Source organism: Balaenoptera physalus (assembly GCF_965194825.1).
Source record: "Balaenoptera physalus genome assembly, chromosome: 11".
NCBI lineage: Eukaryota > Metazoa > Chordata > Mammalia > Artiodactyla > Balaenopteridae > Balaenoptera > Balaenoptera physalus.
Window position 1 is genome coordinate 7,656,959 of NC_138896.1, and position 25,954 is coordinate 7,682,912.

At 39.2% G+C, this 25,954-nt stretch overlaps 1 long non-coding RNA gene across 1 annotated transcript in view; it reads left to right on the forward strand.

Moving 5' to 3' along the window:
- The window catches only part of LOC309637992, a 61,231-nt gene that overhangs the window by 33,926 nt on the left and 1,351 nt on the right, over window positions 1-25,954 (forward strand). The window contains exon 2 of the long non-coding RNA XR_014250929.1: window positions 21,642-21,822. This is a non-coding gene — a long non-coding RNA (uncharacterized lncRNA). The remainder of the gene's footprint in view (window positions 1-21,641; window positions 21,823-25,954) is intronic.

Below are 25,954 nucleotides of genomic sequence, written 5' to 3' on the forward strand. Positions count from 1 at the left end.
TTTATTAAAGATCCCAAAGAGCTTTTGTTTACAGAGTTTATTCCTATCAATATTTACCATATTAGAAATTTTAAAAGAAGATTAAAAATTTTTTTTATTAAATCACTTAAAATAACTATAATGAATCCATTGCATACTAACAAGTATAACATAAATTTTATTAAAAAATTAATTCTTTGTTCCAAAATCAAAGAAAGTTTACCATGAAGAGCATCTTTGTTCTACATTTTTTGAAAATCTATTTAATATCTGGCTTGATAGAAGACAGCTGGATTCTCATATCTGCTCTGCATTTAATTTGTTGTGATGGATTATTTTGGTTGAAATAGCTGAGGAAAATCCAGCTTTCAACTGGAAGAGAAAGGACCTAGAAGATGCCCTGAAAGGCACACTTTGAGAACCACTTGGCCCAATGATACATCTAAAGCTACATAATACATCTCTCATTGTATAATTCAGATCCAGGCTTTCATGCTCTTACTTCTGCAAAGTATCCCAGATGGGCTATAGAACAGGCAGTCTTGAGTTTGAATGTTATTTCTATCACTTCTGTCTACAGATATATGATGCTTCTTCTCATCTATTAGTAGAGTGGTTTGAAGGATTTCAAAATGCCTGATTTATAGTTGATATAGTAAGCACTTTATAAATACTCATTTTCTACCTTTTTCCCTTTCCTTCTGTGATGGTTCACTTTATGTGCTAACTTGACTGGGCCACAGGATGCCCAGATATCTGGTTAAACAGTTATTTCTGGGTGTGTCTGTGAGGGTGTTTCCAGAAAAGAGATTAGCATTGGAATTGGTGGACTGAGTAAAGGAGACGGCCCTCCCCAATTTGGGTGGGCCTCAACCAACCCGTTGAGGGCCCACAGAGCAAAAGGCAGAAGAGGTTGAATTCTCTCTCTCTGCTTGGCTGCTTGAGCTGAGACAGTGCTTCTGTCCTTGGACGGGGACTTGCACTTAGAGAGATATATATCTAAACAGAATCAATGGAATATGTATGTGTATATTCCATTGGTATATGGAATATATATATATATATATATATATATATTTTTTTTTTTTTTTTCCATTGGTTCTGTTTCTTTGGAGAATCCTGACTAATACATCTTCTCTTTGCCTTTTTTTTTCCCACTGCTAATGTTCTGGTCACTAACAAAACATGGCCCTTGTCATGGGCATTAGCTTTACAGCAGACATTGGGCATCACTGCCCAATATCCACGCCCCTTCCTTCTGGTTACAGAGCGCCAACTTGGTGGTTTGGGTGGCATTGTCTCCAGAGGTGGGCTCAGTGCCAGCAGCTGACCATGTAGACTTACTTCAGTCAAAATAGGCCATCTGCCCAGCAAAATGATTCGCTCAAGGATAACATGAACCCAGCAGAAGAGAAGTCTTCACTCTTCCTCTGCACTCGCTAGTATGAGGATTGAGGCATAGGTTTCTGCCACCATCTTACTCCCATGCAAGGAGCCTGACTGTGCAGGTGACTGGCACCCACGGAAAGCACAGCCAAGGAAGGAATCTTCCGGACATTACTTGAGTTCTAAAGCAAGCTGCACCCCAAGTCACAACCTGCATGGGCTTCCAGATCCATGAGCCAACACATTATCTTTCTGTTGAGGCTAGTTTGACTTGGATTGTCTATGACTTTCACCATGCAGAGCCCTAACTGATACACTTTTCAATACAAAATCTTTTCTGAGTTGTTTCAGTAGAATCTCCTAGACTCGGTATTTCAGTGAACAAACTTGGGCTAAGGCTGCTGTCACCATCCAGCCACTTCTGACACCCACACATGGAAAAGACTATGAGATGAGATAGGGAAATCCCATATTAATGACATTGTCTGAGCTGCCAAAAACCCATCTTGGTCTGCTGTCCTGCATTCTTCAATTATGTGAGCCAATAAATTACCTTTATGCATTAGCTGATTTGGGTTTGATTTTCTGTCACTCATAACCGAAAGATTCCTAACCAAGGCACTGGGAATGGTGGGCACTCTCACATATGGTGGTGGATGATTTGCACAATCATTAATGCCCCCAGCACCGTGTAAAAATACCCCTGAAATATTGTCTTAAAAATCTTAATTTTTTAAAGGGTTGATAAATTTAATTTCCTTAAAATATAAAAACTTCTTTTCATGAATGGCTGTCATAAAGAGAATAAAATGACAAGTCTTCCCAGAGCAAATTTGAACTGGATGGAGAAGATTAGACTTTTGCTGTGCTGAGTACTACTTGCTAATTACCAGGCCTTGGCTGGCTTTTGAGGGGTATTAACCTTAGGATATTTTGAAAGGAGGCCAGAAGTGGGTAACTCCATGACACGGCGAAAAGACATGGCCATCAGAAGGGGAGGAAATCTGGGGAAGTGACAACTATGTTTAAAGGAGATTCAAAGGAAGTCTTTAGTGTCTGAGGAGAGATAAAGAAATGAGGGTATCCATGACATTGAGTAAATAATGATTTATAATCGTAGTCTCTGGGAACAGTGGAAACCATGGAAGATGTGTCTAGTCTATAACCTTCAGGGAACTTTCTGTATCTTATTAATTTTTGTACTTCATGGAACAGAGTATTAGCTTAATAAATTTTTATTTCATAAGTAAAAAAAAAATCTTAATTTTTGACTTTAGCTTGGGTGGTTTATCTAAGGAAAAGCTGTAAAAACAAATGAGTGTTCAGCATGGCTTTGTACAAAACCTACTGCCTTTATTTCCACATTTGTCTTGGTTATTGTCATCCGACATCGCAGGCATGGAGCCTGATGATTTTGCAGACTCTAATACGTATGTGGATATACCTTGTCCCCTTTCCAATTTTCTAGCAAATCCCTTAAGAATTTCTTTTTCAAATGACTGGTATTTCTTGAGTGAAATTTGTTCTCTTAGCCTCACTGTGAGCAGGAATGCAGTTAGAAAATTCTAATGCATGGAAAGTATCTTTGAAACTTGTAATCTATGAAGAGAAAATACCCGGACACATTTCAGCTAAGCTACTCCCATGAGCCAGCATCAACTAAATGCAGAGAATTGCCACTTTACATTTCCAATTTAAACTCTTCTGCTTGGTCCTCTGCTTTCAGCACATTCCCCAAAAATAAAGAAGAACACTTCCCAGTTTTGCTCTGGAGTGGGCAGCCTACTGGCTCTAACACAAACCTGGTCTTTGGAAAGGGAAGTAGAGGTAGCCATAGTAATAGAGAACTGAGCCACGGAGATCAATCAGGACTGAACTGGACGTTGCGTCTGAATCATCCGACTTGGCAATCACCGCAAATCACACTCACAGGATAATTGTCAGTTTCCTGTTTCCTTTTGCACTTTGCTCTATGGAGCCACCACTCCACAAGGAAACTGATACTCTCTGTCTCCATCCCTGCCACACCACCCTCCTGCCAAGCGGGGAAAGACACAGCTTTTATAGGTCCTGAAGGATATACCATGTGGGGTACCTCTTTCAGAACACAAAATTAAAAATAAAATTTTAGAAGTGATGTGTGCAAGTGAAAAACCCTGGAGCTTAAGTTTCATTAGCTTCATGGAAAATCCGACACTGCCCCCACTGAAGAGCAGGGGGGATCTCAAGGCATAGAGTACTTTGCACTATAGGTACTTGGTAAATGCGTTCTGATTGCCAAGAAATAGAGCTTTTTCTACATTCCTATGAGCTTCTTTATGCTTTATCTTGACTTTTTCACAGAAGATTCCTCTTCTCTTAGAAACAACAGTTAGGAAGTCCTCAAAACCTGCAGCAAAACTCAAGAGAACTCTAGGATGTTCAATCAACAACTAGATTGTCACACTCTCTTGTTTCCTAGATAAAGACACAGAGGCCAAAGGCCCGTTAGCAGGAAAGTCGGCGCTGGAACTCAGGACTTTTTACTGCAGAGATCACCCACACACTTCCACGTCTTCTGTCTCTCTCAGGGCCCAGCCCTGTCTCCGAAGAGAAAGTCTTTCTTACACATTTTGAGGAAATGGTTTCCTCAGATCTCCCCTTTAGGGAGAAATAAGAGTATTTAGAATTACTGTACCCAGTTTGAATCTCAGCTTAGCCATTTGCTAGCACACCTTATGATTAGTTACTTAATCATACTGACCTTTCTGTGTCTTCATCTGTGAAAGAAAAATGACACACCTGCTGGGCAAGGTTGCCGTTTGGGATGTAAAATATTCCCTGAACTACTCCCAGTTGAAAATGCAGACCATGTAAATGGATCTGCTTCGGGTTCTTCCCAAGTTCCTCCTGAAGAAAAGCACAGAGGTACAAAAAGGAACCCAGTATAAAGTGGAGAGAATAGGACAGTCACCACCAAAGAAGGATTTCAACCAATTTCAACAAAGCTCTGGAACCTGGAAAGTGGGTAAGAATAGGCAGACAAAAGAAAGAGGTGCAGGAAGCCACTATCTTTAAGGGAGGAGAAAAGGATTAAGATGCAGTTTGCCCAGTAGAACATCAAGCCCCAGAGAGGGCTCTGGGCTCAGAGCCAGCGGATTCCACCCGGGAGATGGTGAGAAGCGGGAGATTAATAGGATGTCTCTGAACGGCACACACACCAGCCCAAATTCCCATCCTCGCCTCCTTTTCCCACCCTCAAATTTAGGCAGCAGGTCATCCTTAGGGTGAAATATCTTCAACACTGCTGCAAAGCCAGAGGAAATTACTTGAGGAAAGTTAATGTTTCCACGATGCAGATTGGCTGGCTCCCCTAAGTAAGACCTTTCCATGAAGTGAGGTTAGTCAATTTTCCAATGCAAAGGCTACACACACACACACACACACACACAGACACACACACACACACACACCCCAGTGGAGGAAGTCCAAACCAACCACCCAAGGCTTCTTTCTCACATGCAAACATACAACCAAGGACAACCAGGTCTAGAAAGAGTGTACACCAGCACGAAAGAAAAAGACCAAGATAGCTAAGGAAAATAACACAGAGGAAACAGAAAATTTCAAAAGCAGAAGAAGCGCTTTTAAAAATCCAATTATTATAAAGAGAGATCTAAGAAGCTATTACATCTAGAAAATAATGATGAGAAACTGTGAAAAACAAACAATCAGAGAAACAAGAAATAGATTTGGAAGGATTAAAAGTGTAATTGCTTAGACTAAAAAGAAATTTAAGGTTTCCAAAATAAAGTTGGGCAACTCCGGCAGAATGTACACATGATAAAACAAATAAAGAGACTAGAAAAGTAATCCAGGAGATCTAACATCTAAGAGAGAGAAGTCTCAAAATACTACCAGCAGGAGAACAGAAACCAGAAATATTTTAATAGATCATATCAGGGAGAAGAGTAAAGAATGGAAATAAAGGAGGTGCCACATGGAGTGTCTCGGTGCCGTTGAACTCTAAGATACGGTTTACATTGTTGCCATATACACGTATTATTTAGACCCTAGAATGCAGAGCATTCCCAGTAAGTGAAAGGTCTTATGTTACTTGTACATTTCCACTCTGGGCGTGTTTGGGACCACAGTGTCTTTGTAAGGCATTAGCATTCCCACAATCTTCATCAGCCTCAAAGTCTTTCCCAAATAATCATACATGATTTCTACATGACACCGACTTCAAGTCATGCCCTCAATTTCACTCTCCCTTTTCTAATTAGATTGCCATCCTATGCCGCTCACATAGAAATTCTAGAGTCACCTGTGCTCTAGCCTCTCCTTGATCCAGTTGTTTAAGGGATACATGTTAACCTGTATGAGCCTCTGCTCAAACTCAATCATGTAAAACAGTGTATCTAACCTTTGTTCAATTTCCCTCCATCCACCCAGATCCAGCAGACAAATCTCCCTTAATAACAAGCCAGCTAAGTCTATCAAGGGCTTAATTATAACAATAGTTACCTCTGTTCAAGACTTGTTTTATGCTAGACACTTTCCATGTTTTTGCTCTAATCACTGCACCCCTGAAGATAGATATTATTATCCCCAATTTAAAAACAGTAAAACTGAGGCATATGGGAGTTAAATAATTTGCCCAAGAGGAAAAAGTAAATAGAGGGGCAAGAATTTTTGCTCAAGGTTATCTGACTTCAAAGACTATGTTTTTTTACACTCACCACCACCCTGCCCTCACAACTTACAGTTGCATTATATTTTATAAATACATTTATGTATTATCCCAGTATTATTCCATTAAAGCCTCATACACATTTTACTCCCATTTTACAGGTAAGAACACTGAGACCCATGGAAGTTAATAAATTGCCTTTGACCACATGATGCATTCAGTGTTCACTGACCCTTAATAACACAAGCACCGATTTTTATGCCACTTTTCTGCTTAATTTTTATCATTCAACAAACACTGTACCTTTATGAAATATAAAGTATCACTACCCCTGAGACTTTTCATTTATTTCTGTTGCCAGTTGTTTCATGGCAAACTCTTCATTACATCACTGGACATCATCCTTGATCTGGCCACAATACACACTCTTCACCCCTGCCAGGTGGGTCTCCCGACAACGCACACACACTTGCTATGGTTGTCCCCAACTTTAATACTTTGCCTAGCATCTACTCCTTCCTGAAACACCTGGTTTCTTCCTCAAACACCTGGTTTCTTCCTCTGTAGCTACCCAAATTGTCCCCATTACTGCACTGTACATCTCAAATTCACCATGAGCATCTATCTCATCTGTCCCTTATAGCCCATAATATTTATGTTCACTTCCTCTGTATATTCGTCATTATCATATTCAACTGGACACTCTTCTTATGTTCTTGGGGTTTTTTTATCCCCTGTGAAGGCTTTGTGTCTACACCCCTCCATAAATGCTTTGAAGTCAAGGAGGGAAACACATTATTCTTTATACCTTCCTCCCACTCAGCACTTTGGACCTAGAAGGTGCACATTTCCTAGTAAAGGCTCAACATACACTTGAGGAACTGAATTCATAGCTTTGGAGCTGTTTGTCCCCAAGTCAAGCATCTCTATTCCCCTGCTGTTCAAAATCTCTTGGAAGCTTGCCAGGTCCTCATGACTTTTCTTTGAGTCACTTGCTTATCTCCCCCACATTTTCCAGGCTTATTTTTTCCACTGACCTGATGTTCTGATGTGCCCCATGCATATTCCTCATTTGTCTTTACTTTCTGCTCTTTCACAAAGCAAAATGTGAAATGATCCATGCTTTCACTGGCACAGTTCAGTCTTGGGCTTTTTTTCCCCCTAACTAAACCATTCATGTGGAGGAAGCCTTTGATCCAGGGTTCAGATAGTCAGTCACGTTTTACATAACCAGAAACCATGCTAGGTGGTTATGTAAACTCTGGTTTTGACTTGAATAGCCAGACGAGAGTCTTTACAATTTAGGTTAAAGCATGTTGTCAGCTCCCATTCACTTCTGATGGTCTAAATGTCAAAGTTATCCCACAATAGCACCGTCAAAGAGATGCATGAGTGTGTCAGGGAGGAATATTTGAGGACAAAAAAAACATATTTTCTAGACCACTTTTTTGGTAATGTGTTGTTATTATCATATAAAACGCCTAAGAAGAGATCAGGTTTGCTTATATAGTTTAGTAAACAATTGCTAGAAAAGAGATAACGTAGACAGAGCAGCCAGTTACAAAGCAAGGTACGAGGTCAACATTCAGTAAAAGTGTCTTCGGGTTTGTATGAAAATGTCCACGTCTTTAAACACTGATGAAGTAAGTAATTTTTTGTTGTTTAGATGACCTTTTGTTCTGGCAAGGACTGTCTCCTATACACACTTTCACTATCGCTTACCAGAGAAAACCCTGAACGTTTCTGGAAGGGAATTGACAGCTAGAGGGAGAAGCACAGAGGCAACGAGTGGAGAAACTGGGGAACCAAAACACAAGCTGAATCCACACAAAAATGTCAGTGGACACTTGGAGTTTCAAACCCAAATCTCCCATCTTTAGTTTCTGAGTTGTTCAGCTCTTCCTGTCATCAGGACTTTGCTGTTTAATTCTTCTTTTGGCTTCTCTAAAAAACTCAATGCACGTATTGGCTCACTCAACCTCTTGTGCTATGATGTGATTTCTTTTGTGTTATGATTCTTACTCATCTTGCAGGATTTAAGCTGTGTTAAGACATGTTAAGTAGTCAATGCGAATTTCCATAGTAGCTGTTTTGAAACGTCCACTGTAGGACTGTAAATGTCTTAGAGTGATGAATTAAGAATATTATTTTAAATAAAAAGTTTGATGGGCAACGTATGTCACTGGAACAGGAGCAACTGACAGTGTCAAGACCCCCTCCTCTGGGGTAGCCATTACTCCTTAAAAACAGACCACTGAGAACTCCCTGGTGGTCCAGTGGTTAGGACTCGACACTCTCAGTGCTGGGGCCCCAGGTTCAATCCCTGGTCTGGGAACTAAGATCCCACAAGCCGCATGGTGCGGCTGGAAAAAAAAAAGAGAGAGAGAGACCACTAAGCCCAGTGACTTAAAGGCTCTTCTCTGGAGGACCCAACTCCACGCTGCTGAGAGCCGATCCAGATGGACGCTGCCAGAAGCCCAGTCATAGCAGAAGGCGACTTCCCACTCACCACTGGTCGGGAGACCTATTGCCAGACCTGGGACCACTGCTCCTACTGAGATGCCTTCTTCCTGGACTTCTTGGAGTGAAACAGCTGGAACAGCTGGTCCCTGTATTTTCTGTAGGGCCATCCAAGCATCTCATGTGACAGTTTCGTGCCCTGAAGCTTAACCGTTTGGTCAAGCCATCATGAAGGAGCTATGCCATGTGGTTTCTGCCCTAATCTGGCAATGTACAGGTCAGTGTGGCCTCAGTCAGGGACTGCCTACCCTGGGGATGATATTTGCCTAGTGATTGGCGGGAGGAATCTGTGCTTTTTGTATTTTGACGGGGGCAAAGAAATAAATAGGCTGCCATCCCAGAGATTCTACCTGGTGATCTGGAATTTCGAGAAATCTTCCAGCCTGATTAGTGGCGTGAGCTCACTAGTGCTTTCTGGTCAGTGACCTTGGTCAGTTGAAGTTATCTTTCAAAATACAGTAAAAAAGAAGTGCCACTCCCTTTAGAAATCTTTAAAAAGCCTTTTAGGGCTAACAATACAGAATTAGATCAAAAATCTTTCCATCTGAAGTTGTTCAATTTAAAAGCAATGGCAATATTTGCAAAGCAAAAGATAGATAGATTTGACACTACGATATTTGAACTTCCTTACATCTAATCAAAATATAGTAATAAGTCCACAAATGGAAAAAATATTCAGAGCTGTTATGTCAGAAAGATGGTTAATATTTCTACCATACAAAGAGCTTATACAAGTCAATAAGAAAAACGTTAGATACCAAAAAGTAAGTAGGTTAAGGGTAGAAATAATTTTATAAAATTTTTTAGCAATTTTAAGAATGAAATTATCAACCTCACAAATTATTAAAGAAATTTAAATTTAAAATATAAGCCATTTTCTCTTATCACACAGCTATTTTTTAATAACGCTATTCAGCGAGTTTGCTAAAGCTGTCAATGCCATGTATTTCTGGCATGAAAATGTCTTATAACAGCTTGGGAAAGAATTTCAGCAGAAATCATCAAGGACCTAGTATAATTGTTTTATTTCTGAGACTCTATTCCAAGGAAATAACTTAGAATGGGAGGGAGAGACTATATGCATAAATGTTTACCATAGTCCTCTTTGAGAAAGGGACAGATTATATCATTTAAAATATTTTTCTTACTATAAAAAAATTGACTAGTTAGTTAACGCATTCTAGTACGTGCTCTGTGCCTGAGATTGTCCTTAATGTTTATATGATTAAAGCATTTATCCTCGTAAAAATCTACTAGGTGGATGTACTATTATTACCTCATTTTACAGATGAGGAAACCAAGGCACAGAGAGGTTCAAACTTGCTCAAGGTTGAACAGTAAGTGTCGGGGTCAGGACTGACACCCAGAAGCCATTTCTCAGTTAGTAACCTACATTCTCTCTCTCATTGCAAAACAGTCTCATTGTAAAAACTCGGAAAACATAGGTAAACGTAATGAAAAAATTTAGAAACACTCATAATAATCAGAGAAAACCAGTATTTCCTTTCAGTCATTTTAGTATGCATATACAAAATCCTATTTTATAGCTGTCTCATGGTACGTGGTACAACATTATAGTGTGAGAATTCTTCCATTCTCTTCCACAAATTACTTCATGTTCTGCATGATATTATAGAATATAGATGCATATGGCCGTTTAGTCTGCCTCTGCTTTTAATTACTTTATTCATTAACACATTAAATATCCTTATACATAAGTTTCTGTGTGAGCTTCTGTTTTCGGAGAACAGAACTTTCTGGTTTTAGGGACACATACCTTAAAAAAAAACAGTATACAGTTTAAATTTTTTGACATGTATTTTCTTTTTTTTTTTTTTTTGATGAGGTCACTTTTATTTATTTATTTATTTATTTATTTATTTATTTATTTTTGGCTGTGTTGGGTCTTCGTTTCTGTGCGAGGGCTTTCTCTAGTTGTGGCAAGTGGGGGCCATTCTTCATCGCGGTGCGCGGGCCTCTCACTGTCGCGGCCTCTCTTGTCGCAGAGCACAGGCTCCAGACGCGCAGGCTCAGTAGTTGTGGCTCACGGGCCCAGTTGCTCCGCGGCATGTGGGATCTTCCCAGACCAGGGGTCGAACACGTGTCGCCTTCATTGGCAGGCAGATTCTCAACCACTGCGCCACCAGGGAAGCCCTTGACATATATTTTCAAAGTGTTTTATTAGTTTATTTTCTTAGTACTATACTCTACCAATATCATTTTTTGAAACTTTTTATAATAGGGTAAAAAAATTGTTTCTTGTTGCCATTTTACATGTCAGTTTTTGTTCATTAATATGAACATTTATCATTTATCTAATGGCCACTTACATTTCTTCCTTTGTGCAATCACTCATTTGTGTCCTTCACCCATTTTTTTAAATTAGTGTTTCACTTTCAATTATATGAGCTCTTTACATATGAAGGATAGTATTCCATTTACACTTCCTTTTCATTATCTATATTTTTAAAACTTTGATTTACTTTATCCAAGTATTATTTATAAACATAAAAATTTGGAAACATGCTAAGTATAATATGGAAATATTAAGTACATTATATTTATCTGATGGGATATCATTCATTGAAGAAAATGTTTCTGAAATTTTTTCAATAATATGGGAAAATGTTTATTTCATGGTGTTATCAGAAGAGACAATAAAAAATTGGATGTTCAGGATCAGGATAATTAAAAACAAAAAAATATAAAAAATAGTAAGATAGTATATAATTAAAAGATTGGAAGAAAATAAACTGTAAACAGTGATTTTTTTAGTATAAGGTTTTGGTTGATTTTTCTTTTTTTTTTTTTTTTTTGGCAAGGGGTAGTATTTTCCAAGTTTTCAATGGTTAGAATTCACTATATTTTACAAGAAAAGAAGCAATAAACTTGGAAAAAGGAGAAGAGAAGAGAGAAGCTGCTCTAAAAGAACAAAAAAAAAAAAATGAAAAAGAAAAAGAAAAACTAATCTTCCCCACAGCATTTCACATTGCAACGAGCTGGACAAGAGCTCCTCTAGGAGAGCGCTTCTCAAACTTGAATCTTGCTGCTGGAAGTAGCGAGGCTCCAGCACAAGCAAGTTCTGGAGTTGAGGGCAGGGACACAAGACAGTCTTCCCTCGCTGGCTGTTTCCGGTCCTGACCAAGGGCAAGCTAGACCCCATGTTCTCACAGACCAGAGGGGCTGCCTTGACCCCAGAGCACAGCAGTGATGGGATTGCATTCCAGGACTCAGGGACTCTCAGCTGGTCCCCAGGTGAGGCATGTTGGACCAGCCACCAAAGAACAAAGTTTTGAGCCCCACCTCCTGGGCCTGGAGGGTGTGGTTGACCAGCTGATCTGTGCAGAACCACACCTTCACCAGCTGTTATCCATCCAGCTGCAAAAAAGAGAAAGATCAAGGCAGGCTGCACCCTTAACTGCACCCTGGAGGACCACTTACATCCCTTCAGCTTAGTTTTCTGATTCTCTTTTCACCAGGTGATATTTTACCTTATCAAGGTGTTATACCACTTTGTGACCAGAGTACTATAGACTTTTAGTTCTGACTGCAATCATACTTTTTTTATTATTATTATTTATGGCTGAACTCAAAGCATTTCTCCCCAAATCATGATATTCCTCAGAGGGATAAAAGTTAAGGACAGGAATTTGAATGCCTGCATTTCGGGTGATGGCCCTGGTTCTCAGCTCTGGCTTAACATTGGAATCACCAGAGGAACTTTCCAAACTATTAATGCATCACGGGTTTAAAAGAACACGGGTGATTTTAATGGCCACCAACGTTGAGAATCTCTAGGTATAAGTGATGATTTAAAGCAATTTAGCTGGAGACAGCTAGGACCCACATGAAAGGTCTGAGGAAGAGACCTGGTGCCTCTTACAGAGCTGGAACATTTGTAATTGTATAATTCTGTTCACTTATTTTACAGATGAGGAAAAGGGGTGAGCACGTAAGGGATGGGCAAAGGTTCTGCAATACCCAAGGCCACACAACCGGCAAAGGCCAGAGCTGGGTCCCAGGTACCAGCTTTCCAGAGCTGGTCCAGGCTGCATCCCTATTTTCAAAGACAGCAAAGAGAGAGTTAAAATATCTTACCCAAATGGCCCCTCACTAATACAGGATGAAGCACATATAGATTGAATAATATAACGGGAGCCTAAAGCTGCAAGCCACAGCCCTAACGTCCTTGCTATTAATAGAATACTGTTTACACTGGAGTGAAAGAGCTTTTTAATGGAATTGGTGTATGTGCAGAATAGTGTTCCATCAGTAGAAGATTGAGAAAAATATTAGGGGGAAATTTGCTGCTACTCTCATTATTAATTGGTAATGGGTCTTTAATACAGCAACAAAGGAAAACATCTTTGACTACCTGTTAAGCCAATGGAAATAATGAGAGAAAATCAGTGTACTAAACAGCATTTGAGAGACAATTACTAGAGATGGACTTAGTAGTGAAAATTCTATCAGAAAAAAACTCAGATGAAAACTCTATCTTTAACAAAGCATGTGGCCTAATGTTAAAAGTATTATTAGACAAAGAGGAAAGTTATACTGATACATAAAGTAAATATGTGAGAAGTTTATCAGTTAATGAGTAGAATACAATCAGCATAGTGATTTAAAGTTTAATTGCTAATTTATTTACAATTTCATAAATTGAAAAGGAAAAAGAATCAATACACTGGATGAGAAGAAGCAAGAATGAAGAATTTGGTGATTTAGACGTATATTTACAAGGGAAAATGTCTCAGATCTTCTGGGATGATAAAATGTCTGTTGAAAGAAACATAAAAGGAAGATGTTGGGAAATTTAATAAGCCCAAATTATGGAATGTGTTTTTTTCCATAGCACAATTTGGTTGTGATTACATCCAATAGATAAAGAAAGATAAAGAAATGCAATAGAAAAAGAAGAAAAAGTTTAATCTTCTTGCTGAAAAATATGTTGTAAACAAGCAGTAACATTTCTGCTTATGTGGTTGTTCTCCTCTGCATGTATTCATATTTTGTTAACATAAAAGACCAGACACATAAAGCTAAGGACACAAGCAGATACAATTAGAGTGGGAACTGGAATTGGAGGTGGGTGGGCAGGGAAGAACCGTGGCATTTGGGCGCGTTCAATTTTCTGTTCGTAAACCTATAGTTAAGTGACAGGTTCAGAGAACAAGACTCTCGTTCTGCAGCTGGAGACAAGTTGAGCAGGTTTCTGGACCAAACAGGGAACTCACGGAAATGCCAATCTATCCACAGTCAACTATTAGTAAAAATAGTGTAGATGACAGATCTGGAAGGACCCACTGAAAGCCTGGTTGAAATATTTAGTTGCAAAAGAACACCAACAGAATAATACAGCTGGGGAGAAATAAACTCCAGTCATTCCCCCGACAGCCCCAGAGCAGACGTCAGAAATGATCCTGATCTGAACCAAGGGCACGTGTTGATTGGCCAGTGGGGTCTTCCTTCCCCGCCGTGTTTGCCAGAAAATAGAGCTTTCCCACAGCTGTTTGGACCAGCTTGTGACACATTGTTGTGTCTGTTAAATATAATTAAGAACTGCTTGCTCTAGGAGAAATGAAAGATTTGATTAAGGGGGAGTATTTCTTCTTTCTTCTTTCTTCTTTTTGTTCAGCCTTATCCAAAATTTTTCAACTGTTTTTTAAATCATGTCACATTCTGGGACAGTTTTTGCTTTTTGTTGTAGACAACAAAATGCCAGAGGCACATATTTATGGTGTGTGAAGAGAGAGAGAGAGAGTGTGTGTGTGTGTGTGTGTGTGTGTGTGCATGTGTGTTGAGATGGAATAAAGAGGGCAGGAGAGGGGAAGTCTTCCCAAACTGGTTTATTTTGGACCCCAAAAAACAAGAAGAACTCATAAAACTAAAACTGACTGAAGCAGCTTATGAAGAGCTCAGAGCAAACGCCAAGAAGCCTGTTCCCCAGGCTCTGAATGGCATTTGCACTCTGCAGCTATAATTTCTTTGTTAACAAGTCAACCCTCCCAGTTCTCTCTGCGGCTTCTGATGTGTCACTATTATGCACCACTATGGAGCGGCCGCGGAGGGTGGGCTGGGGAAGGAGGATACATGACAGCAACCATCAATCGTTTACAAACCACAGGTTCTAAACGAGCTCCGGGTTTATGAGCGAACCAGTCTGGAGTGCCCCAGCCGGGGAGTGCAAAGACCGAGGCTTCGGGGTGACTGTGAACACTGTTACAACCAAAGGCTGAGGAGGCAAAAGAACATGACAAAACGGGCCTTCCTTGCAGACTAAGCATTCTGACTGTTGTCTGACAGGATTTCAGGAGCGTTTTTCAGCTTTTTTCCTTTTAAAAAAATTAAATAAATATGACATGCCAATAAATGTGACACATACTTGGAGTATGCCTATAGTTGGCGAATATCCCAATAAGGACATTTGTATTTACTCAGTTCTTGGTGGGGCTCAGTGTGTATTTAATGCATCTGTTCTGTGGGACGTGCAGGGCCTTGAATGCAGTAGGCAGTCAGTAAATATGAGGGTATCGAATTGGTGGCCTTCTACATAACTGAGGTTTCTCTTTAAACCATCTCTAATCCTTTTCCTCTGTTGTCCCATCAATTATCAGATGCTCTTGGTACATCCCCCAAATGTTTTTTCTTTGTTTGTTTTAAATTTCTATACACTTGACATTTATTTATTTCTTCCAGCTTTATTGAGATATCATTGACCTACAGCACTGTGTAAGTTTAAGGTGTACAGCATGATGATTTGACTCATCATGTGATAAGTCACAAATCACATGACTTATCATGTGATACATCATGAAATGATTATCACAATAAGTTTCGTGAATATCCATCATGTCATATAGATACAACATTAAAGAAATAGAAAAAACTATTTTTTCCTTGTAATGAGAACTCAGGATTTACTTGCCTAACTTTCATAAATAACGTATAGCAGAGTTACTTATATTTATCATGTTGTACATTATATCTCTAGTACTTATTTATCTTATAGCTGCAGGTTTGTACCTGTTGACCACCTTCAGCCGGTTTCCCCTCCCCCCGCCCCACCCCAATGTTATAAAATCAGTATTTCCTTTTCCATTCCCAACAATTAGCACTTGATGCCTCAAATATTATAATACATACCTAGCCAGTCTCCCAGCTTCCAGTTTATCAGATTACTCTTCCTAAATATTCCCAAGCTCAAAATGCTTTCAATCACTTTCTAGTACCTTTGGGACAAAGCTTGAATCCGTCTGCTGACGTTCTGGATCCGTCACAATTCCATCTTGCCGTGCCTCTCCAAGTGTCCAACAAACCTGAAGAGGAAGACTTTGCTTCCTCGCTGGTCTTTGCAGCAACCTGTGCATTTTTCTACCACCCTAACTCACCTTAGCTGTTCACCCACTCTGCCCCACCTACGACGGGTCTCAGACTCCCCCCTTTTCATCCTTCCATCCTCCCATGCTTCAGGGTCAAGTCTCACCTTTTCCATGGAACCTGCCATCTTCTCTTTCTCCTGATGCAGACTCTCAGAATTCCAATTGCTCATTACTGTCTGTTTCACTATCACCACCCATTCCAGGCCATTAGGGTAATCTCCTCACCCAAGTATTGCCATGCCTTCTTGAGCAGCTCTCCATTCATTAAATCATTAAGCCACGCTTTCATCCAACAATCATTTATTGACTACCTATTGGGTGCCAGGCACCATGCAAGGACCCTTACAGAGTAAGATAAATTAGAAAGAGTCTGTTTTCGAGACTTTCAATCAAAGGGAAGGAAATTATAATGCACTGTGCTGGTTCAATAAAGCATGTTTACATGCATATACATATGATCTTTCTTTTTGTTAAGCTCATAAATTCTTTTTGTTTTTAAGATATTATTTAGTTAGTTAGTTAGTTAGTTGCACCGGGTCTTAGTTTTGGCGGGCGGGCTCCTTATTTGCAGCATGTGGGCTCCTTAGATATAAATTCTTGAGGCGAGAAACTATACCGTGTACTTCCTTGTGAGTCCTAGTAACCATATTGAGCATAATATCTAGGCTTTGAAACATACTTGCGAAATGTTATTGAATGTTTCAATAACAGATTACGGCTCAAAATTATCTAGATAATTGTCTCAGCATCCTTTCATTCTGCCAGGAAAAAAAAAATTCACATCTAAAATAAGACTTACAGGCTTCCCTGGTGGCGCAGTGGTTGAGAGTCTGCCTGCCAATGCAGGGGACACGGGTTCGGGCCCTGGTCTGGGAGGATCCCGCGTGCCGCAGAGCAACTGGGCCCGTGGGCCACAGCTGCTGGGCCTGCGTGTCTGGAGCCTGTGCTCTGCAGCGGGAGGGGCCGTGACGGTGAGAGGCCCGTGCACCAAGAGGAGGAGTGGCCCCCGCTCGCCACAACTGGGGAAGGCCCTCGCACAGAGGCGAGGACCCAACACAGCCAAAAATAAATAAATTAATTAATTTTTAAAAAAAATACAATATTTAAAAAAATAATAAATAAATAAAAATAAAATAAAATAAGACTTACACCCACAGAATATCTCTGAAAGGATCCACAAGTAACTAGTTGCTTCAGGAAAGGAGAAGTAATTGGCTAAAGAATGAGGTATGAAGAACATTTGTCCATGGACACATTTTTGTACTTTTGGATTTTGTACCACGTGAGTGAGTTATTGAAAATTAAATTAAGTGATACATTCTATTCCATACGATTTCAATGAATCAATAGGGACAAGACTCAAGAAGGCACATTTTCCTGTGTCCATGGCCCTCTTGAGGATGGTTGGTAAAATGATAACTTAGAAAATGTTTACAATAGATGGGAAAAATTATGGGAAGAATGTAGGTGGATGCATAATGCACAGTGGCATTTCAAAAATAATTCCTAACTCTCTCTTCCTTCTGAATGGATCTGCTTCTAGCTTGGATCTAACTGTGACCCCAGAATAAAAGAAAAATAAAACCTCAGGCTTGACATCAGCAATCTCTGGTTCTAGTAGCCCTAATGCTTTTTGCCCACTCTGACAATGACCAACAGCAGAGTCTGTGGGGGGTTCTGGAAGCCTTCTGGCCCCTGTCTTGCCCCTGTCTGAAATGGAGCTCAGCATAGTAAGACCCCACTTGATACCACTTCACTCTTGTACATCCTTAGGGATGTATTCACCTTTCATCCCATGAGAAGGGGCTGCTTTTAGGGTTCTGGCCATGGTATTAAAGAAAGTCAGCTGACAAGCATTCAGTTAAATGACAGAATACTGATAACCTCCTTTTCTACCTCTCTGCTCAACATACGGTCATCTTACTTTTTCAAGAAATAAAAACATTTTAAATGGGTGTTCTTTGCGTAAAATATCATACGATGGAAAGTTTTTTCAGAATGCCTCTTTTAACAAAGCGCCGTGTGCCTGGATGACATTGAACTCAGCATCCTAGTCTTAGAGTTGTTAATTAAAATTAAGAACTGGGACTTCCCTGGTGGTGCAGTGGATAAGACTCTGCGCTCCCAAAGCAGGGGGCCCAGGTTCGATCCCCTGGTCAGGGAACTAGATCCCACGTGCATGCCGCAACTAAGAGTTCGCATGCCGCAACTAAGAGTTCGCATGCCGCAACTAAGACCTGGCACAACCAAATAAATAAATAAATAAATATTTTTTTTAAAAAAATTAAGAACTATCCAAACTCTATTGACCATCTATTAGCTGTCTGTTTCTTTTTTTTTTTTTTCCTTTGTAAAAATCACAGTCAACCCACTTGGGATCATGTTCCCAATGGCATGCCTGGAAACTATTAAAAACAGATGTCCAGACCAACCTCCAGACAGCTGGGGACAGAACAATTCAGGTTGCGTCAGAAATATTTCCCTGTGCTTGGAGCATAAGCTCCCTTCAGGTGCCTTTTTTGGTTTTCTAATAATACCAAACATATAACCTCCAAATCATAAACTAAAGGCAGCTTGTATTTGTATTTGCTTTGGCATAGTTTTTGTTTTGTGATTTGCTTTAACTGATTCTGAAACATGAACCCTTATCTTGAGCTGTTGAGTCCTTCATAAAGATCACAGTGAGACCACACATTTATACGCTGAAACTAGAGATTTGTCTTGTGTACATTATCCACCCTGGAAATGCCAGATCCTACTTTGCTGCATCCCATAAATACTCTATTATTAGGGAAAGAAAGAGGGGAAGAAGGATAACTGTATTTAAAGCACGTTTTATTTGCCTTCACTGTTATTGTGAATTTGGTGTTTGGTTACTGTTGTTTTTCTTTCAGTTTGGTTACTGTTCCTCTGGTATTTGCAGTTTCTGAAATTATTTGAACCAAAGCAACATGGGTCCCAACTTTTTTTTTGGTCATAAGGAAAGTGGGTTTGATTTTACTCATACTAGCAGTACACAAGAGTAGACTTTCTGCATGAATAAAGGGTAATAAGTAGAGAATTCCAAAGAATTTACTTGTCTAAAGAAATATTTAAAACTGAGTGAAATATGGCACTATTTACTCCTAGATCATTAAATTTTGAGAACTGTTGCCATGCTGATAGTTGGTTTCTCAACTACAGGGATAGGGAAGGATTCTAACTCATCCCATTTGGGAAGGAATGGGATTCACCTGAAAGTGTTGAGATCTCCAGAGCAAGTATATAAACGAAAGATGGAATGAATAGCTTTCTCTTCTGCTTCTCCTCTCCTCCACCCCCCTCCACCCTCACTCCCCAGACCCCACATGCTATGAATTCTTCTGTCTGCTCCTCTCAGGCTGTAGATCTGGGAAGGAGGGAGCTAGAGGAAGCCCATAGTGGAGAGGGGTTTTGAGCCTCCAGAGTGTGTGTCAGGCTTATTGGGAGCCATGGCTTTGCCCGGACAATACTGAAGGTCTCAGCCAACAGACAGCCTAGTGCAGCCAGGAGACCTGCTTTCAAGGGGTTAACTTCACGGTAACTCTCTACGTGACCACTACAGACCCATAGCACGGTATAAAAAGGGGCTTTCTTCTTCTTCTCTCTAGGCTCAGGAAGTTACATATTTAGTAGTTTTATGACAGTTAAGCAGAAAACCAAATCATCAGCTCCAAAGAAATAGAAATGGATATATATGATGTTTACCTCTATATCACTATTTTCCTGCTTTTAGGAGCTCCACTAAACTTTAGAAAAATCTTTGTCAATTTTTAAAGTATACAGATAATTATTAATTACGGTCTTCATATTTTTATGGTATTTCCAGATTTTTCTTTACTAAGATTAAGACAATGTTCACACACTTTGGCATAAATAACCATGGATGGATAAGGAAAAAATTTCAGGTTATTTCATTAAAAAAAAAAAAAGAATGATGGGAATTCCCTGGCAGTCCAGTGGTTAGGACTCTGTGTTTTCACTGCTGAGGACCCAGGTTCAATCCCTGGGGCGAACTAAGACTCTGCAAGCCATGTGGTACAGCCAAAAAAAGAAAAAAAAAAGAATGGTAATTTATAATTATAAGTAAACATTTATTTTGAGACCATACAAAAAGGGACAGCAGCTAAAGAAATATATTGTCTCTCGGATGGCAGGATGAGAATACAAAATATTTTTATGAGAATTTTTTTTAAATAAAGCTGTTTGGAGTCTTATGGATATAAATATTTTTAAGCCACTATGATTCACAGAGGACTCACTTCTCTTTTAAAAAATATTTACTTATTTATTTTATTATTTATTTAGGCTGCAAGGGGGTCTCAGCTGCGGCATGCAGGATCTAGTTCCCTGACCAGGGATCAAACCCAGGCCCCCTGCATTGGAAGCGTGGAGTCTTACCCACTGGACCATCAGGGAAGTCCCAGGACTCACTTCTTTTCCACAATTGCCTTTTGTGTTTTCCTACCCATGCTCCCAAACACTCATAAGTCAGAAGCATCCACTGGCTCCTGGAATATTAGGGTGATATCAAAAAGCAAAAAGAAAGAACCAAATCACACTCAGGTTTGAAGGTCAAAATTGACCTATGAGACTCATAACATACGTAATAGTCCTACATGCCAGAGGTTTTGATTTCAAGAGCTGGGTTTTTGAGTTTCAATAGACTAAGCCTATTCAATCACACAAAGTTTATGACATAAACAATAGATTGGAAAGAGTACAGCAGAAAACGAAATTACAGCTCCACTGACTAAGGTAGGAACTTAGGAAAGGGGAGCAATGAACTCTGACGAGGATGCAGGTTTGCCAGAACATTCTCTGCACCCAGTCCAAACTCTGGAGGCCAACTCTGGAGAGAGGGGAAATGATAGAAGTTCCAGGATTGGTCGATGAGAGCATGGGAGACTGGGACTCCGAAGAGAAGCCTGGGAAGTTGAGAAACTTCTGGGAGAAGTCACCTCTCTGCTCGTGTGGCAGCAAAAGAGGTGACCAGGTGGTAGGTCTGCGGTAGCCGGGAGTCTCAGCCCCAGAGGGGTGTGGGAGAGCTTCTAAAAAATCTCCATTCCCCTCTTACTTCCAGAAAGGGAACAAAGGGCTGAGAAAGCCAGGGAGCCAGAAAGAGCTTCAAAATCAAAATGGGTTCAACTTGAGGAATGTGTGGACCAACAACCAAAGACAATTGTCTGACTATTCTCAACTCAAGGCTGCATCAGTGCACAGATGATGAGCACAGAGGACCAGCTGCCCCTCCCCTCCAATTCACTGATGATACACAGCCCTGGCCTACATTTCAGATACAGCCCCAGGGAGAATTTACCCCTGGGTGACTACATTTTAGTGCCAGTCATTAAGTGGAAGAAGGGCTCAATTTAGAAATTAAGTGGAGTTTTTTTTTTAAGTTATACTTTTTGCACACTTAAGTTTGTGGATAGTGAAAATTACATAGTTGCTACCCTATACTGACAGGAAAATAATTATACCTAATGGCCACATAATAAAGAATGTTTAAAAATATTAATATCCTGATGAGCCAGGATGGGTCATCCCTGGTAGGTCACTCTTGGGGTTGCTTAGGAAATAAGTTTGACAAAATTTAAATAAGGCTATAAACATCCAAAGAAATAATTGCCATATTCCTTTTTTTTTTTTTTTTCAAATGATCATGTGATCTTTGATAATAGGAACTGATTCTGGTCTGAGCACCACAAATGGAAAACAAAAATCAGAAATGTAGGAAGTAGAAGAAATGAAAAACAATAAGATCGTGGTACAACCAGGGGAGGAAAAAAGTGATACCTTTCTACAGCTGAGAACATCATGAGGACTGAACACCTCCCTGGTAACCCTGAGGACTTGATAATAGTAAGCACTTGATAAATTTTTTTTAATAAGTACCTACATCTTTAAGGTGTATTCCAAATCACCGCTAATTCTCCTCTTTCTTCTTCTCCTTCTTCCATGCAAAGAAAGAAATATTTGAGCCCTTTTAATGATCAACTCATGTTCTATTTTCTGAATTTTTCTATCTTCCTCCAGGGGCTGATTATTTCGTTTATTCATCCATTTACTTAACAACTATATATTGAATGCCCAGTAAATGACAAGCACTGTTCTAGGTCCTGAGAATACATCAATGAACCAGAAAGACAAGATTCCCTGGCTGAGGAAGTTTCCATTCTAATGGGAGTGCCAGACCTTACACCAAATAAATATGTTAGAAGATGAGGGCTATGGAGAACAATAAAGTAGGGAAGAGAGTAGAGAGTGTTGGAGGGAGAAGCCATTCTCTGAAATACAGTGGCCCAAAAAATACATCAATGAGACCATGACATGGCACTAGACACCTGATGCACTGAGACCGCGACATGGCAGTAGACACCTGAAGGAGGCTAGGAGTGAACTTTGCAGAGGCCGGGGGAAGACCGCTCCTGGTGGAGGAAACACTGAGTGTAAAAGCCCAGAAGGAGCGTGCCTGCTATGTTCATGGAAGTTCTGAGACACCAGTGTGGCTGGAAGCAGAGGGGATGCTGGGAACAGCAGTGGGAAATGAGGTCAGAGAAGTAATGGGAACCAGATTGTAAGGCCTCTAGACCACTGGGAAGACTTTGGCTTTTACTCTGAAGGACTGCAAGCAAAGGGGTGACACGACCTGAATTACATCTTAACAGGACCACCCTGGCTGCTGGGTTGAGAATAGACTGAAGGGGGCCAATGACAGAGACAGGCAGAGCCTTTAGGATGATTGGAAGAATTCAGACAAGAGATGATAGTGGCGTGGATTAGACTGGTAGCCATGGAGGTAATAGGAGATGATCAGATTCTAGAGATATTCTGAAGACAAAACTGACAAGATTTTTTTACGGATTCAATGTGGGGTGGAAAACAGGGAGTCGATGATTCCTCTGAATTAGAAGAACTAGAAGGATATGGGTGCTGTTAATTATAAGAAAGAAAATTGTAGAAGAAATCAGTCTAAGGGCAAATATCTGACACTCAGTTTGAGGTACCTATTGGGCATCCAAGTGGAAAAGTCAAGTACGCGGTGGGATATAGACCTAGGCTGGAGATATAAATGGGGGCTGATCAGTATATTAATGGACTTAGACTAGATGAGGTAATCAAAGGAGCACATATAGATAGAAAAGAATTCTAAGACCAGCCTTAGGGAACTCCAAAGATTAAAGAAGATGAGAAGGAACAAGCAATGTGGCTTCACTTGAGGTAGGAGTAAAGCCAGAGGAACGGATAGTCCTAAAAACGCCGGAAGGAAACTGATCACTTAAGGAATAACGTTGATTTTAGCTGCTGGCTGTCTTTGGAGCGTCTAGTGCTCTTGGTTGACCTTGAGCTTTCGTTTGAGGAGCCATAAGAGGTGTGAGGAATAACAGATAAAACACAGGACCTGCCTAAGCAGGTGAAACTGATAGGAGATCTCTGCATAAAAATGGTGGTCCAAAAAAATCCTCTAGCCAAGAAGTTATTTTACAAGGGTCATAGGTTGATAGTGTCCCCTGGTTCCTGACAGAAGCGAATTCCTCTCTGAAGAAATGCTACTTCATCCAGATTGCTTTAAATTTTCATAGATAGAGTTCCACTGAACATGATCTTACGTTCAAAAATCATTGAAAACATGAGAAAACAAGAAACCCTGAGCAAAAGTGCATGCAAGTGGCAGACAGACCTGGAAAGGCTTCAGTTGTCGATATAATTGGAAAATATATACATGTATGGAGAATATATACATTCTCTAATATATACATTAGAGAAATGTTTGGTGGTTTACAAATGTTTCATTATATGTTTAAAGAAATAAAAATGAGCATTGAAATTATGATTAAAACAAAAACCATAAAATGACCAAGCAGTTTTGAAAAAGCACTAAACAGAATTTGTAGAAATGAAAGTGACAGTAATTGAAATTTTAAAAATACAATAGATGGATTAAATAGATTAGACACACCAGCAAAGTGGATTCAAGATAGAGTTAAAATTATTACCCAGGTGCAAAACAGAAAGACATCTAGCTCAAGGCGGGTAAAGTGGCAAGAATATAGGCTGGAGAACGTCTAACGCACATCTAATCCGAACTCCAGAAAAGTATAAGAGAATGAGGGAGAAGCAATATTTGGACACAAAATCGCTGAAAATTTTCCAGATCTGATGGGCAACAAGACTCAGACTCAGGAATTAAAATGAATTCTAAGTAGAATAAATAAAAAGAAATCTGCCGCTATCCCAGTACAGTAAAACCACAGAATAACAAAGCAAAAGAGAAGATCTCAGAAGAAGCCAAAGAGAGAAAAGAATGTGTACATTAAAAAGAACAATTACTGCACAGACAATATACAATGGAAGCTGGAAAACAGTAGACTAGTGTCTTCAAAGTGCTAAGAAAAAGAAAATAATAATAACTGCCAATCTAAAATTGTAAAGCCTCTGTACATTATATTTAGAGCCAAGCCAAAATACAGGTGTTTCTGGACAAAAAAAGAAGAAAAAAAAAAAAGAAATTTTATAATCAAAAACTGTTTACTAAAGGAAATAAATCAATACACTACAGAAGAACTTCAGAAGGAAAAAGAAAATACAAAATAAAGATGAGACACAGAAAGTCATGCTGAGCAAAGAAAGTGGTTAACATTTAATGAAATCAAAACAAACGTTGACTGTATGAAGCAAGAAGGGTCTCATTTGTAAATATCTAATTTGTAATGTTAAAAATAAAGAATTAAAATAGCACATGGGTAGGAAGATGGTGATCAGATTACTCGCACTATTGACAAGGAGGGTAAAAATACCGATTAACTTATTAAATAAGCCTTTTAAATGTCTAGAGGAACCAAGACTAAAATTATAATTTATTACTTTCAAACTAGTAGAGGGAAAACAATAGAATGTGAAAAACAAATCAATCCCGAAGAAGGCAAGAGATGGAAAAAGAAACATGGAAATGTATGGCAAATAGAAAACATAAAGTAGCAGAAATAAATCCCAACGCATTCAAAGTGTGACAGCCTGGATAAAAATATAAACCTAGCTGTTAGCTGTTGATAAGACATACTTAAAGCATAAGGACACAAAAAGGTTGAAAGTAAAAAGATGGGAAACACACCAGGAAAATACTAGCCAAAAGAAAACGTAGCTAGCTATATTAATATAGAACCGCAGCAATAAAAATACTTTAAGGAAATGTATTCGTAAAGATAACAGGTCGTTCTATATTGATAAACACTTCAATTCACACACAAAAGTATATATAATAATTTTAAACTTTTACATACTTAATAACAGATCCTAAAAATATAGTTAACATTAAAGAAGAAAAAGTATTAATGAAACTATAAGGACAAATTTACAAATCAACCATCTTTGCAGAATATTTTAACACAACCCTATCAATAATTGTTAGATGAAGCAAATATAAACAACAACAAAAAGTAAAAATATAAGAGCTTTTCACAATCCAGTTAACAAGTTCAGATTTATGTACTACCCCCAAATTGAATATATATTCATTTTAAGATAACCAGGATATATTTGGAATGAACAATGTGCTAGACATAAAACAAGTCTTAACCCATTTCAAAGAAGGTATCATATGGTCAAGTTCTTTCGCAACAATATTAGGTTAAAAATTAATAACAAACAGAAAGCTAAGCAAAAAACATTGATTTGGAAATTTAAGTCATGCTCCCAAACAACTTGTGAGTAAAAAAACAAAAAAGAAATTATAATGAAAGTTAGAAGAAAGCTAAAATGGACAGATAATGAAAATACACATATTAAAACATGGAATGCAACTGAAATGTTACTTAGAGTAATGTTTTTAGCTTTAATTGCTTATTTTTAAAATAAGGCTGAAAATACACAAAGCATCCATCTTAAGAAGTCAGATAAAAAACAAGAAAAGCAAACTAAAGAAAGCAGAAGGAAACCAAAATAAAAAGAGCAGAAATCAAAAAGAAAACGACATACACTAGAAATCAATAAAGCT